This window comes from Rhynchophorus ferrugineus, unplaced genomic scaffold (genome assembly GCF_030347505.1).
Source record: "Rhynchophorus ferrugineus isolate W39M unplaced genomic scaffold, kcgeb_rfMv2 rfM6, whole genome shotgun sequence".
Taxonomy (NCBI): Eukaryota; Metazoa; Arthropoda; class Insecta; order Coleoptera; family Curculionidae; genus Rhynchophorus; species Rhynchophorus ferrugineus.
This window is the reverse complement of record NW_027472585.1, coordinates 6,588,391-6,600,477: the sequence shown is the minus strand read 5'-3', so window position 1 is coordinate 6,600,477 and position 12,087 is coordinate 6,588,391. Positions and strand designations below refer to the sequence as shown.

The following is a 12,087-nucleotide window of genomic DNA, read 5'->3' as shown; positions in this document are numbered from 1 at the left end:
ATGTTCATACTATAGGATGATTTTGATAATATTTACAGTACAAGACAGCACAGTAGGGGTAAGCTGATAAACGACTTCCTATATATGTTTAGCCGGGCGTATATTTTAGATGCGACTGTACATGCTGATGGAATAACACTGATTAGTTGATATCGAAATTTGTCGTTTTTGAAAAGACGGACGGATACGATGGGATAATATATTTGTTAAGGCTCGATTTTAAAGTGTGATCAATAACTTTTTAATTATTATTTATTGTTTAGTCTTATTGTTACGAGGTGATTCGGCATTAGCAGGAGCAAAATTGGTTTCCATTTGATTGAATTAATCTAAAAAAACTAAAGTAAACGAGTTTTCATTAGTGTACCCGAAACGTATTTAGACTGTCATCATATAATGTATATAGAAATAATGTAACGCCAATAGGCTTTTAAATTAAAAACATATTTTTATTTTGTTTATTTTACTCCTTATATATGAACAAGTAAGAGAGGAATAACAATATTGTATACTAATTTGTATTGTATGTTGAAACATTGTTTTTTTTTGTCGTACTCATTGTCAGTATTGTTTGTGCTTAATTTCTGATAATATAATAAATGGACATAATTTCTTAATGTACATCCGCTGGCTATATAACATTCACGTTTGGACAATGTATGACAAACCAAGATTTATATTTGGTGAAGTCCATTCTTGATATATTAAGCATATATAGAATGTTGATAATGGAAAAGGAAATAGTTATATATCAATATATCTAGAAAAGGGTTTCTGTGACCTTAAGCCACCTTCTTCAATCGATTTTTTGATGAGTGCATTTTTCTAGTCTTTGTTTTTTTGTTATAATGCGTTAGCTAAAAAAAGCGAATTTATTCATACACATTTCAAGCATAATCACTAATACCCCTATAGAACATATGAGATTTCTGGATGAAAAAATGAACAGAATGATCTTCTTCTTCTTTTCAAGTCAGTTTTACGAAATCAAGAGTTATAAAGACTGGAACAAGTGGTAGCCGGACAGACCTTACTTATGTGTATTCAAATTTCCCACGAAATCTCTGAATTTTTCAGCAGTCTAATATTGTCAGGATGAAAGGTGGGGTTTCTTTTGATCAATTGCTGTAATTGGCGTCAATGCAAGACTTGCAGTTGTTTGTGAAGCTTCTTCAGACATCGACCACGATTTTTTTGTTAACTCGATCCATTAAATGTTTCACTGTTAATTCATGTTCATTCAATTCATAGTGAGTATATTTTCTTTTATTATCCAGTTTTATGTAAATAATTCTCTTTGTAGTCAATGTTTAGTTCCAAAATGTCTCGAGATGTTTTTTTTTTCAAATAATTGATATTTATGTTGAGCCTTGTGTGCTTATAGAGGATTGAATGGTTTTTAAAGAGTGCTCAGAGTGTATGAACCAGTAAGTATAAGAGGTGGATGGGGCAAGCCATTACTCCTATAGAATGGTACACCAATTAAAGAATATTTCAAGAAGATAAACAAAGCCTTTAGGCCAACATGGATTCGATATTAGTCCAGCAAATAATCATCATGTCTTGTAAGATTTTCCGATCTGAAAAAATATTAGTTAGCCTTTACGTTACGAACCAAGTTATTGGTTGGTTGTCGGTTTCTATTGTAAAATTAAGCATAAAAATGGATTGCTGACTTGAAAATAGCAGTGGTCAAAGCGGACTGTCGGCCTGCTATTGCAATAGTTTGTGAATTGTTTAAAATTGTAGTTATCTATAGGGAACCATATAAATTCAGATAAAGAACACTCATATCGTCTGGAGTGCTCACTAAGTTTGTGATCGGTAAGTCGGCAGGTTTAATACCGTTCTTAAGCCCATGTTAAGAAGTAAGTAACTAAATAAACCTTTGGTGATAAATACATTAGCCTAAGAAATAAAAAAGATATAGTAAATATAGTAAAAAAAACGCCTAATAATTTTCTTGTCTGTTACAATCAAGGTAATTACAAGAATTGTGAATTAATTTTAAGGGATTAATAGTGAGTATATTCAAAGTTAACTGACAGAGACTGACGAACATTAGACCTCAACATAACTAAACTGTTATGGTGAGTTTTAGAACAGAGATGTGGAAGTACTTCGATCTTCAACATTATTAAAGCAATTGGTGGCTGTTTTGGTACAAGAATGGGACAACATTGTGTTGGAAACTATTCATACACTCTGCGAGCTCCTATTCCGCGAATAATTGCAGCTGTTTTAAGAGCGAATGGTGGTTTAATACCTTAATTAATAAATAAGTATTGTGTATATATCAGATGTTTGTATTATTTTGTCCATCCCTTTTATGATATTTCAACGTGAAGTCCATTTAATTTATTTATTGAAAATACTGGGCTAATCATTCAAAATATCTCCAGAAGAAAGCTCAACTTCCTAAGAGACTTGCCTAAAAGAAAGCACACACCCATCGACCAAACATGTAATACAATTTTGGACGTCTCTTGGATTTCAAAGACCAACTGGAGGTCCTGCAATATGGCAATCACTGGACAGTAACTTTTTCCAACTAAAGATTAACCCAGTTGATATAACTTGAATATCACAAAAAAATCGTTTGAAACAAAAACGGCATCTTGATTTCTACAGTACTTTGAAAAACAATAATATATGTTACAAACAAGTCCCTCAAAACTCATTTATAGCTGTTATCTGATTGCTGTATATATTATTCTTGTTATAACAGTACCACCTAAAATAGTACCCGCGTGAAATCATCATGTATCACACCAGAAGATAGTACGATAAAAAAACAATAATCAGTATTCCATAAAAGTTCAGTAACAATAAGCCGTTCATCATTTATAGGAACTTTTTCTTTTGATAATCAATATTTACATCGACTTTATGCCTAACCTTGTTTTAACGTGATTAATTTGCGACATTGATACATTTATAGTTTATTAAATGATTCCTCTTTTTTCATTGCAGGACTGAACTATGCACAACTGTAAACAGACCGAGTTGGGTAAGCAGATTTAACGCTTTTAAAACACCAATTAATTTTTTATCTCTCTTTATTTTTTTGTTATTTATCGAGGAAGAATGGAAATTAGTTTATTGGTAAATTTTAGAGTAATTTTTTTATTAGCGCTTGCTGCGAGTTGTACCGTTTAGTTGTTATTTATATTAAGATTGTGTTTTTATTTGGATAGGGAGATTTAATAAGCTTATTGGCATCATGGTGATCTGTAATACCGGGTGAGAATATTTCGACAATGTTTATTTCGTTAGTACTTTACAGCTTCTTTTTTCTTAATACCTTTCAAGGACCGTTTTTATCTTATATTCTTTGATTTTTACACTCGATACAATTAGCAATAGAATTTATCGTTCGATTAAAACACTTAAAGATATCGCACTGTATTGAGTTACCTTGCGAAATTAAATCTGTTTCACTCAGCCTGTCCCACTGTCACTTATCATCTGATATGTTTTAAAGAGATTATACTACCTTGACGCTTTGCAAAATGAACTGTTTTGCAATTTTTTCTCAAAAATTATTCAATGGATTTTGAATATATTAAAGATTTAATTATTGTATTTTAACTTTGGGGTACAGGTGCGGTTTTTTTTGTTGTATACTTACATTGTATACGTACCATAATAATATATCTGATAATGTTTTTAATATTATTTATTATTGAAATCTAGTAAATTAACACTAATAAGTTATTTGTTTTTATCCTAATTTGCTACGGTTTTAAAATTACACAGTACTTATTCTATGATAGGCACTTTGGGCTTAATGTCACTGTTTTTAATGTGCACTAAGTGTTACTTATAACTTTACGGAATTAGGTCAGATGGTTTTACTCTCTTTATTCTTCTGCTTAAGGCATCATTATCGAGGAGCTGGAAAACCTCAACATTGATGTACTGATTGAGCTTCTGTTTATGTCTTTGATCATAATCCTTGATAAGGTTATCGGCAGTTTTTACCTTCAGATTCGTTCATATTTTTGTTATGAGTACCATAGCTGAGTTGAACACCATACTGATCCACACTGGTTTCAAGACTTGTTGGTAAAGCAAAATATTATATTCTGACAGTGCTGATTTCTTCGCATTTATTCTTCACATCTGAGAAACTATGATGATTTACTATGCGCAAAAATCAATGAAGTGCAATGCAGTGATTGTTCAGTGAATTCAGTTAGAATTTTCTTCTGTCTAGTTCGCATATACATCTTTTAAAAACATATACTGACTTCATGTACACTTCTACGATTAACCTCGCACACTAAATTTAGTTTTCTATTCTTCCTTTGATAACTGAAAAAAGAACAAAATTATTAGGCACTCATTTACACAATAAAGAAGACTAACCTCAAATATTATCAAATTAATGTATAAATAAGACCTGTACCCCAAAACCCGATTTTTTTTGCAAAAATAACTTTTATTCCGTGTAAATTTAAACACGTAGAATTGTCATAAAGTAGCTTTTCAAAAATAGTCATCTAGCCTATTTTTTAATAATTATATTTTCATAGAAATTATAGGCTGTATGTGATGGGACAGCATGTATGATGTACGGAAAGAAAGAAAAAGCGGAAAAATAGAATCGAACAATACAAATGATTAATTGGGCCCTATGGAAATCTACCAATACAACAGGAAACCATTAATTTTCCGTCAGTGATTTCATATTGGAGCGACGTCCATCAGACCCCGTTCCTATTACGGACAGCGATGGCTGGACGTGTCTGACTGGACTTCTCTTTGTAAGGATTGTTTGCGTAGGTTTCGTGCCGATAGCGTATTTTAATTGTTTAATTACTAGATTAAACATTATATAAAAACAACCGGTAAAATTTAGATGTCGTTTTTTTATTAATTGCATCTTACATTATATATGTTTAGTACAATCTTAATTTACAAATTAATGTGTTACTACTGTTCTGTTGTACTTGCTTTAATAGACAAGTAAGGTGAGTACGGGATTAATACATCAGTATGTATTTCCTTAATTAAAATACAAGTAAACTACTTAAGTTGAAGTTAAGAATATACTTATAACAGGTCAATTGAAAGGTTCCCAGTCTGACACATAGATGGCGCTACTAGAATTAAATCCATATGTTTTTTAGTTAGCCCTAACTCTCAAAAGATGCGTGTATAAATTTGACAGCTCTCGGATCATTAGTTTGTGAATTATAGCATTTTGAGTGAAGCAGCTTTTGTTATTGTGAAAAAAAAGGGATAAAAAGAAATTTCACCTGTTGATAAAATATTACTTTTTGAACGGAAAAATACAGTTGAAGCAAAAACTTGGCTTGATGCCGAGTTTCCGGACACTGCCCCAGGAAAATCAACCATCAAGGATTGGTATGCTAAGTTTAGACGTGGTGAAATTAGCACCGAAGACGGTCAAGGCACTGGACGCCCAAAAGAGATTGTTACCGACGAAAACATTAAATGATTTTGAAACCACAAAATGATTTTGAATGATCGTAAATTGAAATTGAATGAAATAGCACACTCTAAAGATATCAACTGAACGTGTACATCATATCATTCACAAATATTTGGGTATGAGAAAGCTCTGTGCAAAGTGGGTGCCGCGCGAGCTCACTTTTGACCAAAAACAACGACTATTTGATGATTCGGAGCAGTGTTTGAATATGATCAAGCGTAATAAACCCGAGTTTTTGCGTCGATATGTGACAATGGATGAAACATGGCTCCATCATTTCAGTCCGAAGTCTAATCGACAGTCATCCGAGTAAACTGCATACGATGAACCCGCTCCAAAACGTGGGAAAACGCAACAGTTGGCTGGCTAGGTTATGGCGTTTGTATTTTGGGATGCGCATTTGAAGAAAAAGAAAGTGCTGTTAGTTATGTAAGTTACTAATTGGTTTGATGTTTTAGTGCAATCCCATATTTTCAATAGATAGGTCTAAATTGGTTTTATGATAGACTGATAAACCAATCTCTTTGATTTTAGGTCAACCTGAGAGTATCGTCCGACTAACCAATATAATTATTTCATTTTGAGTCTGATCTGCTCTGCTTTTTCTCTGACGTGATGTTTCCAATTTAACCTACCATCGAAATGGATTCCGAGATATTTAGCTGATTCTGCTTAAGGAATCAAGCATCCCTCAAGTAATATAATTAAGTTTTTGTCAATTCCCCGCTACGCAAAATTAACATGGTCAGATTTGGATATATTAAGCTCCATTTTCCAGTCTCTAGTCCATTTGTAGATCTTGTTTACTACCATTTGTACTTTCTCTGCAGCCTTAGGCAGATATATCTTTTGTGATGATAACTGTGTCTCCGGCAAATGTTCCAAGTACTGTTTATTTTGTTGTTGGGATATTGATAGTGTAGAGTAGTTACAGGAGCGGTCCCAAGACACTACCCTGGGAAACTCCAAACGAAATAAGTGTTTAGAGTGCCCCTTATGCTCTAAATTCGTTCCAAAAGATATGATTCAAGCTTTTGATAGTAATTCAAATGCCATATCCAGTCAAAAGCTTGTGAGACGTCCAGAAATATTGCATGGTAGTATTTCTTTTCTTCGAATGCATTTACATACAGCACTTTCGTCCTTGGTGCCGAACTCATTCATTTTGATCATTTTTAATATGCGGTACTCTAATGATTGGCCTTTTAAATCCCGGATCTTTTGATTTTCCTAATTACTACTTTTATTACATATTATTTTGTCTACAGCATTTCTGGGAGTAATTTCAATTTCAAGGGAGTAATTTACTTAATATTCTGATTTCTCTCTTGATATTGGGGTAGCTTCTTTTACAGCTGACCGAATTTGTTCAATTATATTTCGGGTTTGCTGCTCAATAACCTCTATATTTTTGAGTCTTACGTTTAAATTAATTTCCTGCTATATTATAAGTCTAAACGTGTCCCAGTTAGTGTTAAGTGTACTGGAGTGTGATCAGATGTTAGTTCGTACAAGCTCTCAATTTTTATTTGGTTATATTTTTGAGTTCGAAATGTAAAAATACAGTAGGTCTAGCACAATCTAGCTTTACTACTGTCGTCATTATTTTTTCAATCTGTTGGTTTACTTAAAATTAAAGATTAAATTCAAGCCCTAAATTCGAACTTTTAATCGAATTCGAATTCTGTTCGTGTAATTTAAAAAAAACCTATGCTATATAAGTCTTTTTAAAATTACACGAACTACGATATATGCTTCCGTTCTTTTTTCTATTTCTTTCAAGGAACGTTCTTATTTAAATTTCTTGTGTAGTTTATTAAATATAAGTGACGTTTCATTTTTGATATTTATTTCTGCCGCTGCATTACGAATATTCTATTTTAAATGCGGTGCAGTATCTCAAACGACAGGAGTCTGTTACGTCGACAGCAGTTTTGTTAATTGTGTAATGCAAGGTCAGATGTGCTCCTATCTTAAGTAGATGCTATTTACCGCATTATAATTTTACACCGGGTATCAGTAATGCGTTGATAATTGATTTTATTGCTGATTCCGAGAGGATAGAGATATTTTAGGATATCATTAGAGGATATTTTTAACGAAATCATAAAGACAATCGGTATTTTTAAGTAAACGTTGTAATACAGCATTTGTTTTGATTTTTTTTATAGTAACTTGATATCAGGTGTCCGGTTTAATAATTTAATAGTTTTTAATGTCTTCGTTAAGATAAGATAATAATATCTAACCAATAACAGTACAACGTTACGACTTGAATCAACAGGTGTCATCGATTGGTCAATATTAGAGATGTTTCTTTGATAGTAGATCTGAAGTGGATCTTTTCTTTTGATCTGGAAATTTGATCTTTATAATCATTTTGAATTTTAGAACGTTTTATTATTAGAGCACAATTTGTGTTGCTGTCAATGTGTCTATTAGTGCAAGGAAATGGTCAAGAAATACAGTCGCAGTGCATCGAAGCTATGTATAACATCTACATAGGTGACGAATCTTGGATCTATACGTATCATATCTTCTTTCTATCAATATGAACTTGATCCTATCTATCAATATGAACTAAACCCGACAAAACTGATTCGTGCGCGTAACACTTCGAAACAAGTGATCGCCTATTTCTTCGGAATAACTGGACATAACACCTAGGATAGCGCTAGTTTTATTGCTTTCACCGTTTTTTACTTAGTACTAACCTTCAAAAGAAAACTATTAAAATTTCATGATATTCTACTCATAAGTTTGTGAATTATTGTGCTAAGAGTGACAGTACTTTTGTTATTTTCAAAACAATGGATCAAAAACAATTTGGTGTTTTAATTTTACACAACTTCTTGATGGGAAAAATGTCATTCAAGCGAGGCCATGACTTGAAAAGTTTATAAGGACTCCGCTCCATCAGAAACAACAATAAAACGTTGGTTTGCTGACTTCAAACGTGGTCGTAGAGACACCGGTGATGCAGAACGCAGTAGACGTCCAAATGAGATGGTAAAATCAGAAGACATCAAAAAAATCTTTTCGTTTCGTTCAATCAAAATCGTTTCGAATGATCAAAAAGTGAAGTTACGTGAGTTAGCTAACATGGTAAAGATATCAAAAGAACGTGTTGGTTTTATATTGCATGAGCATTTGACTATGAGAAAGATCTGTTCAATGTGGGTGCCGCTTTTGCTCTCTGCGGACCAAAAACAACAACGTGTTGATTCTAAGCAGTGTTTGGCCATGTTTAAACGTAACAAACCGGAATTCTTGCATCGATAAGTGACAGTGGAAGAAACATGGATCCACTGATGACAGGCCTATTTTGAGGTAAAAAATACACAGTTCTACAAAAGTGGTACTAAAATTTTAGAGAGGTGCTGGAGTTATTGTGTGGCTCTTGATGGAGACTACGTTGATGAATAAAGCCGATTTTGAACAAAAAACGCATTTTTTTGTTACGGCCAGGACTTCTGAACCAATGTGTTATGATAAAGGTGCCGTCAGAGTAACGTAGAACGAAGAATTCGGGTTGGTATACTGCTATTTGTTTGAAGTACTTCATGAAATACGAAAAAGGAAGCAGTAACGAAGCATCATTCTTTATCATAATTATGCAAGCTTTCACATATCGGCTAAAACAACTACCTATTTGACTGGCCAGAAAATGGCGAATTGATGGGTCATTCTCCGAAGAGCCCTGACTTATTATATTGCAGCATATAATGAATATATTACGTGGTTAACATTTGAAGAAGTCGTTGATGCACTCAAAAATCATATTTTGGAAACCCCCGATCAGAGTTGAAAAAATACTACGAAGATTGGCTCAAACCAAAAGAGTATCGATCGTAAGTGATTGAAATATAAATACAAAACCCTTGTATTATTTGGTACTAGCGACCCGCCCCGGCTTCGCACGGGTGCAATGCTGATACTAAATTAAATACACTACAGAAAAAATATGAACGTTGTATATAAAAACATAGCGGCCCGCTCCGACTTTGCACGGGCATAAAATATATATGCCTATGTCACTCAATGAAAACATGATTAAAATCGATCCAGTATTTTTGGTTCATTCATTACTGCCCTTGGCCTGCACGCATTAAATTTGGAGTAAAACAATTCCTCTTCCCCTATACTTACTATGAAGATTTCCTGCTATCTTTGGAATATCTAAATTCATACAATTTTTATTACATTACACATTTTTAAACGCAAATTTTAAATTTGTAATATCTCCGAAAATATTTGTTTAATTTACATGCTGTAAGGAACCATATTGATCTATATTAATTGCACACTGTATTTAAGGTACTTAATTCGATAAGGATTAATGCCGTATTGCTTAAAATAGCTTCGTAAATAAGCCATTTTCTCACGTAAAAAGTAAACAATAAAAATGGTTAATGTGGGTTATCCCTAAAAGATAAACATATACCATCGCGGACTTTTTTGTAGACCTTTTTATGGTGTACAATACTGTAGTACATTAATTTGATCTAACTCGTAGGGTTAGGCAGCGTTTTTGCTAATTGCTAAATAAGCCTAAAAAATAGGTTAATTTACGACATCACGTTAGAAACCTCTAAAATTAGCAATGTTGCCTTAGTATATTATGCATGTATTATACATATAAACCTTCCTCTTGAATCACTCTATCTATTGAAAAAAACCGCATCAAAATCCGTTGCGTAGTTTTAAAGATTTAAGCGCACATAGGGATATAGGGACAGAAAAGGCGACTTTGTTTTATACTATGTAGTGATATCTCTGAACTTCGATATCAATACAGTTTTTCCAATCATCATCCCGTAGTTGATGATTATACTAATAACCCAATGGTACGACATCTAAATTAATTAAAATACCCGGTCCAACAGATGACAATCAAAGCGTCATCGAGACGAAAGTGGTTTATATTAATATTTTTCATTAAATATATGTCGATGTTATTTTTCTAGAAGCAAAGTCGGTAGGCGGCGAACCGAAAAGCCGAACGTTCTTGCACTAGAAATTGTTCGTAACCGTTCTGGTTCCACGGTGAGTTGGTGTGAGCAGAACGCCCATTTCGAGACGGCCGGTTCGAGAAAAGAGCAACCTTTAATCTCATTCGGAACCCGCTTTTTCTGATTTCCCTTTCTTTTTTTACGGATGCTTATCGTTTATGGAGGAAAGGCCCATAAAAAAAGTGAAAATGAAGAAGAAAAAACATCTAACCATCGCCGTTGACAAGAAAATATTGCCTCGGGCGCAGCGAAAGTTATTGTGATTGTTATCTGTGTGTTAGAATACGAGGTGCATTTGTAGAGTGGTGCAATTTTATTACGAAACTAATTCAAACTTGTGTTCTGTATGTTCTCTCCCATTTCAACACTTGTTTGAAAGGTTTGATGTGTGAGGTGCATTGTCATGGTGCAACATCGCCTTATCATGTTTTGAATTTTTAAAAATCAATGTACAGTACTCCAGGTTTCAAAGGTTCATAGTATACGAAACCAACCTAGTCTCACCAGCCACAGAGCATGGTCTTGAGACTAAAGCGATTTGGCTTTGCAGTCGATGGGCCAAAAAGCGATCTTCGCTATTATTCATCACGAGCACTCACAATTTTGAAGCACCATTTCACTGACGATTTTAAGATTTTCTAATTTCCTATCATTCAATCTCTGTGACACCCATCTTTCCATTGTTTGAATATTTCTGATCACTTGTTATCGTTCATAAATTGCGAGTTTGTGTTAAGCCTTCATCCGATAACTCTTTGAATTCCACATATGCAAACGATTTCGGCGTACCAGGACATTGTGTTTCTTCAACGTTGAAGTCACCACATGTAAATTGCTGAAACCATGTTTCACGTATCGTTATATTGGCTGATTCTTATGAGCATGGACAGCGTTGGATTACTACTTGGTTTGATACTTCAGTGCAACCCTATATTTGCATACCCATAGATCCAAATTGACTTTATGATAAACTAATCTCTTTGATTTTAGGTCAAGTTGAGAGTATCTTCCGACTAACCAATACAGTTGTTTTATTTTGAGTCTCATCTGCCCTGCCTTTTGTCTAACATGATGTTTCCAATTTAAGCTACCATCGAGGTGGATGGATGAGGTACTTAACTGATTCTGCTGAAGAAATCGGGCATCTGTCAAGTAATAAAATTAGGTTTTTGTCACTTCACGGCAACGCAAAATTCACATGGACAGATTTGTAGCTATCAAGCTGTATTTTCCAGTCTCTAGTCCATTTATAGATCTTGTTTTCTGCTGCTTGTACTTTTTCTACAGCCTTAGGCTAAGATATACCTTTTGCTATGATAACTGTGTCGCGTTGGCTTTTGCATCCAAGTACTGTTTCTTTTGTTGATGAGATATCATCAGTATAAAGCAGATAAATTGTAGGTCCCAAGACACTACCTTGGGGAATTTCAGCCGAAGTAGGCGTTGAAAATGTCCCTTTATGTGAGACTCTAAATTTTCTTTCCAAAAGATATGTCTCCAGTAGTTGACAATAGTTCCGAGGTAGCAATTTGCTCATCTTGTAGATTAGTTCCAAATCCCATACCTGTTCAAAATCTTGTGAGATATCCAGGAATATTACTGGGCCAGTATTTT

General features: G+C 33.8%; 1 protein-coding gene across 5 annotated transcripts in view; it reads left to right on the top strand.

The window, feature by feature from the left end:
* Positions 1-12,087, top strand: part of Mical (Molecule interacting with CasL) — a 78,824-nt gene that overhangs the window by 6,745 nt on the left and 59,992 nt on the right. For all 5 annotated transcript variants that reach the window (XR_013006240.1, XM_076407828.1, XM_076407827.1 and 2 more), the window contains exon 2: positions 2,974-3,010. The gene's annotated coding sequence lies outside the window, so the exon portion shown is untranslated. The remainder of the gene's footprint in view (positions 1-2,973; positions 3,011-12,087) is intronic.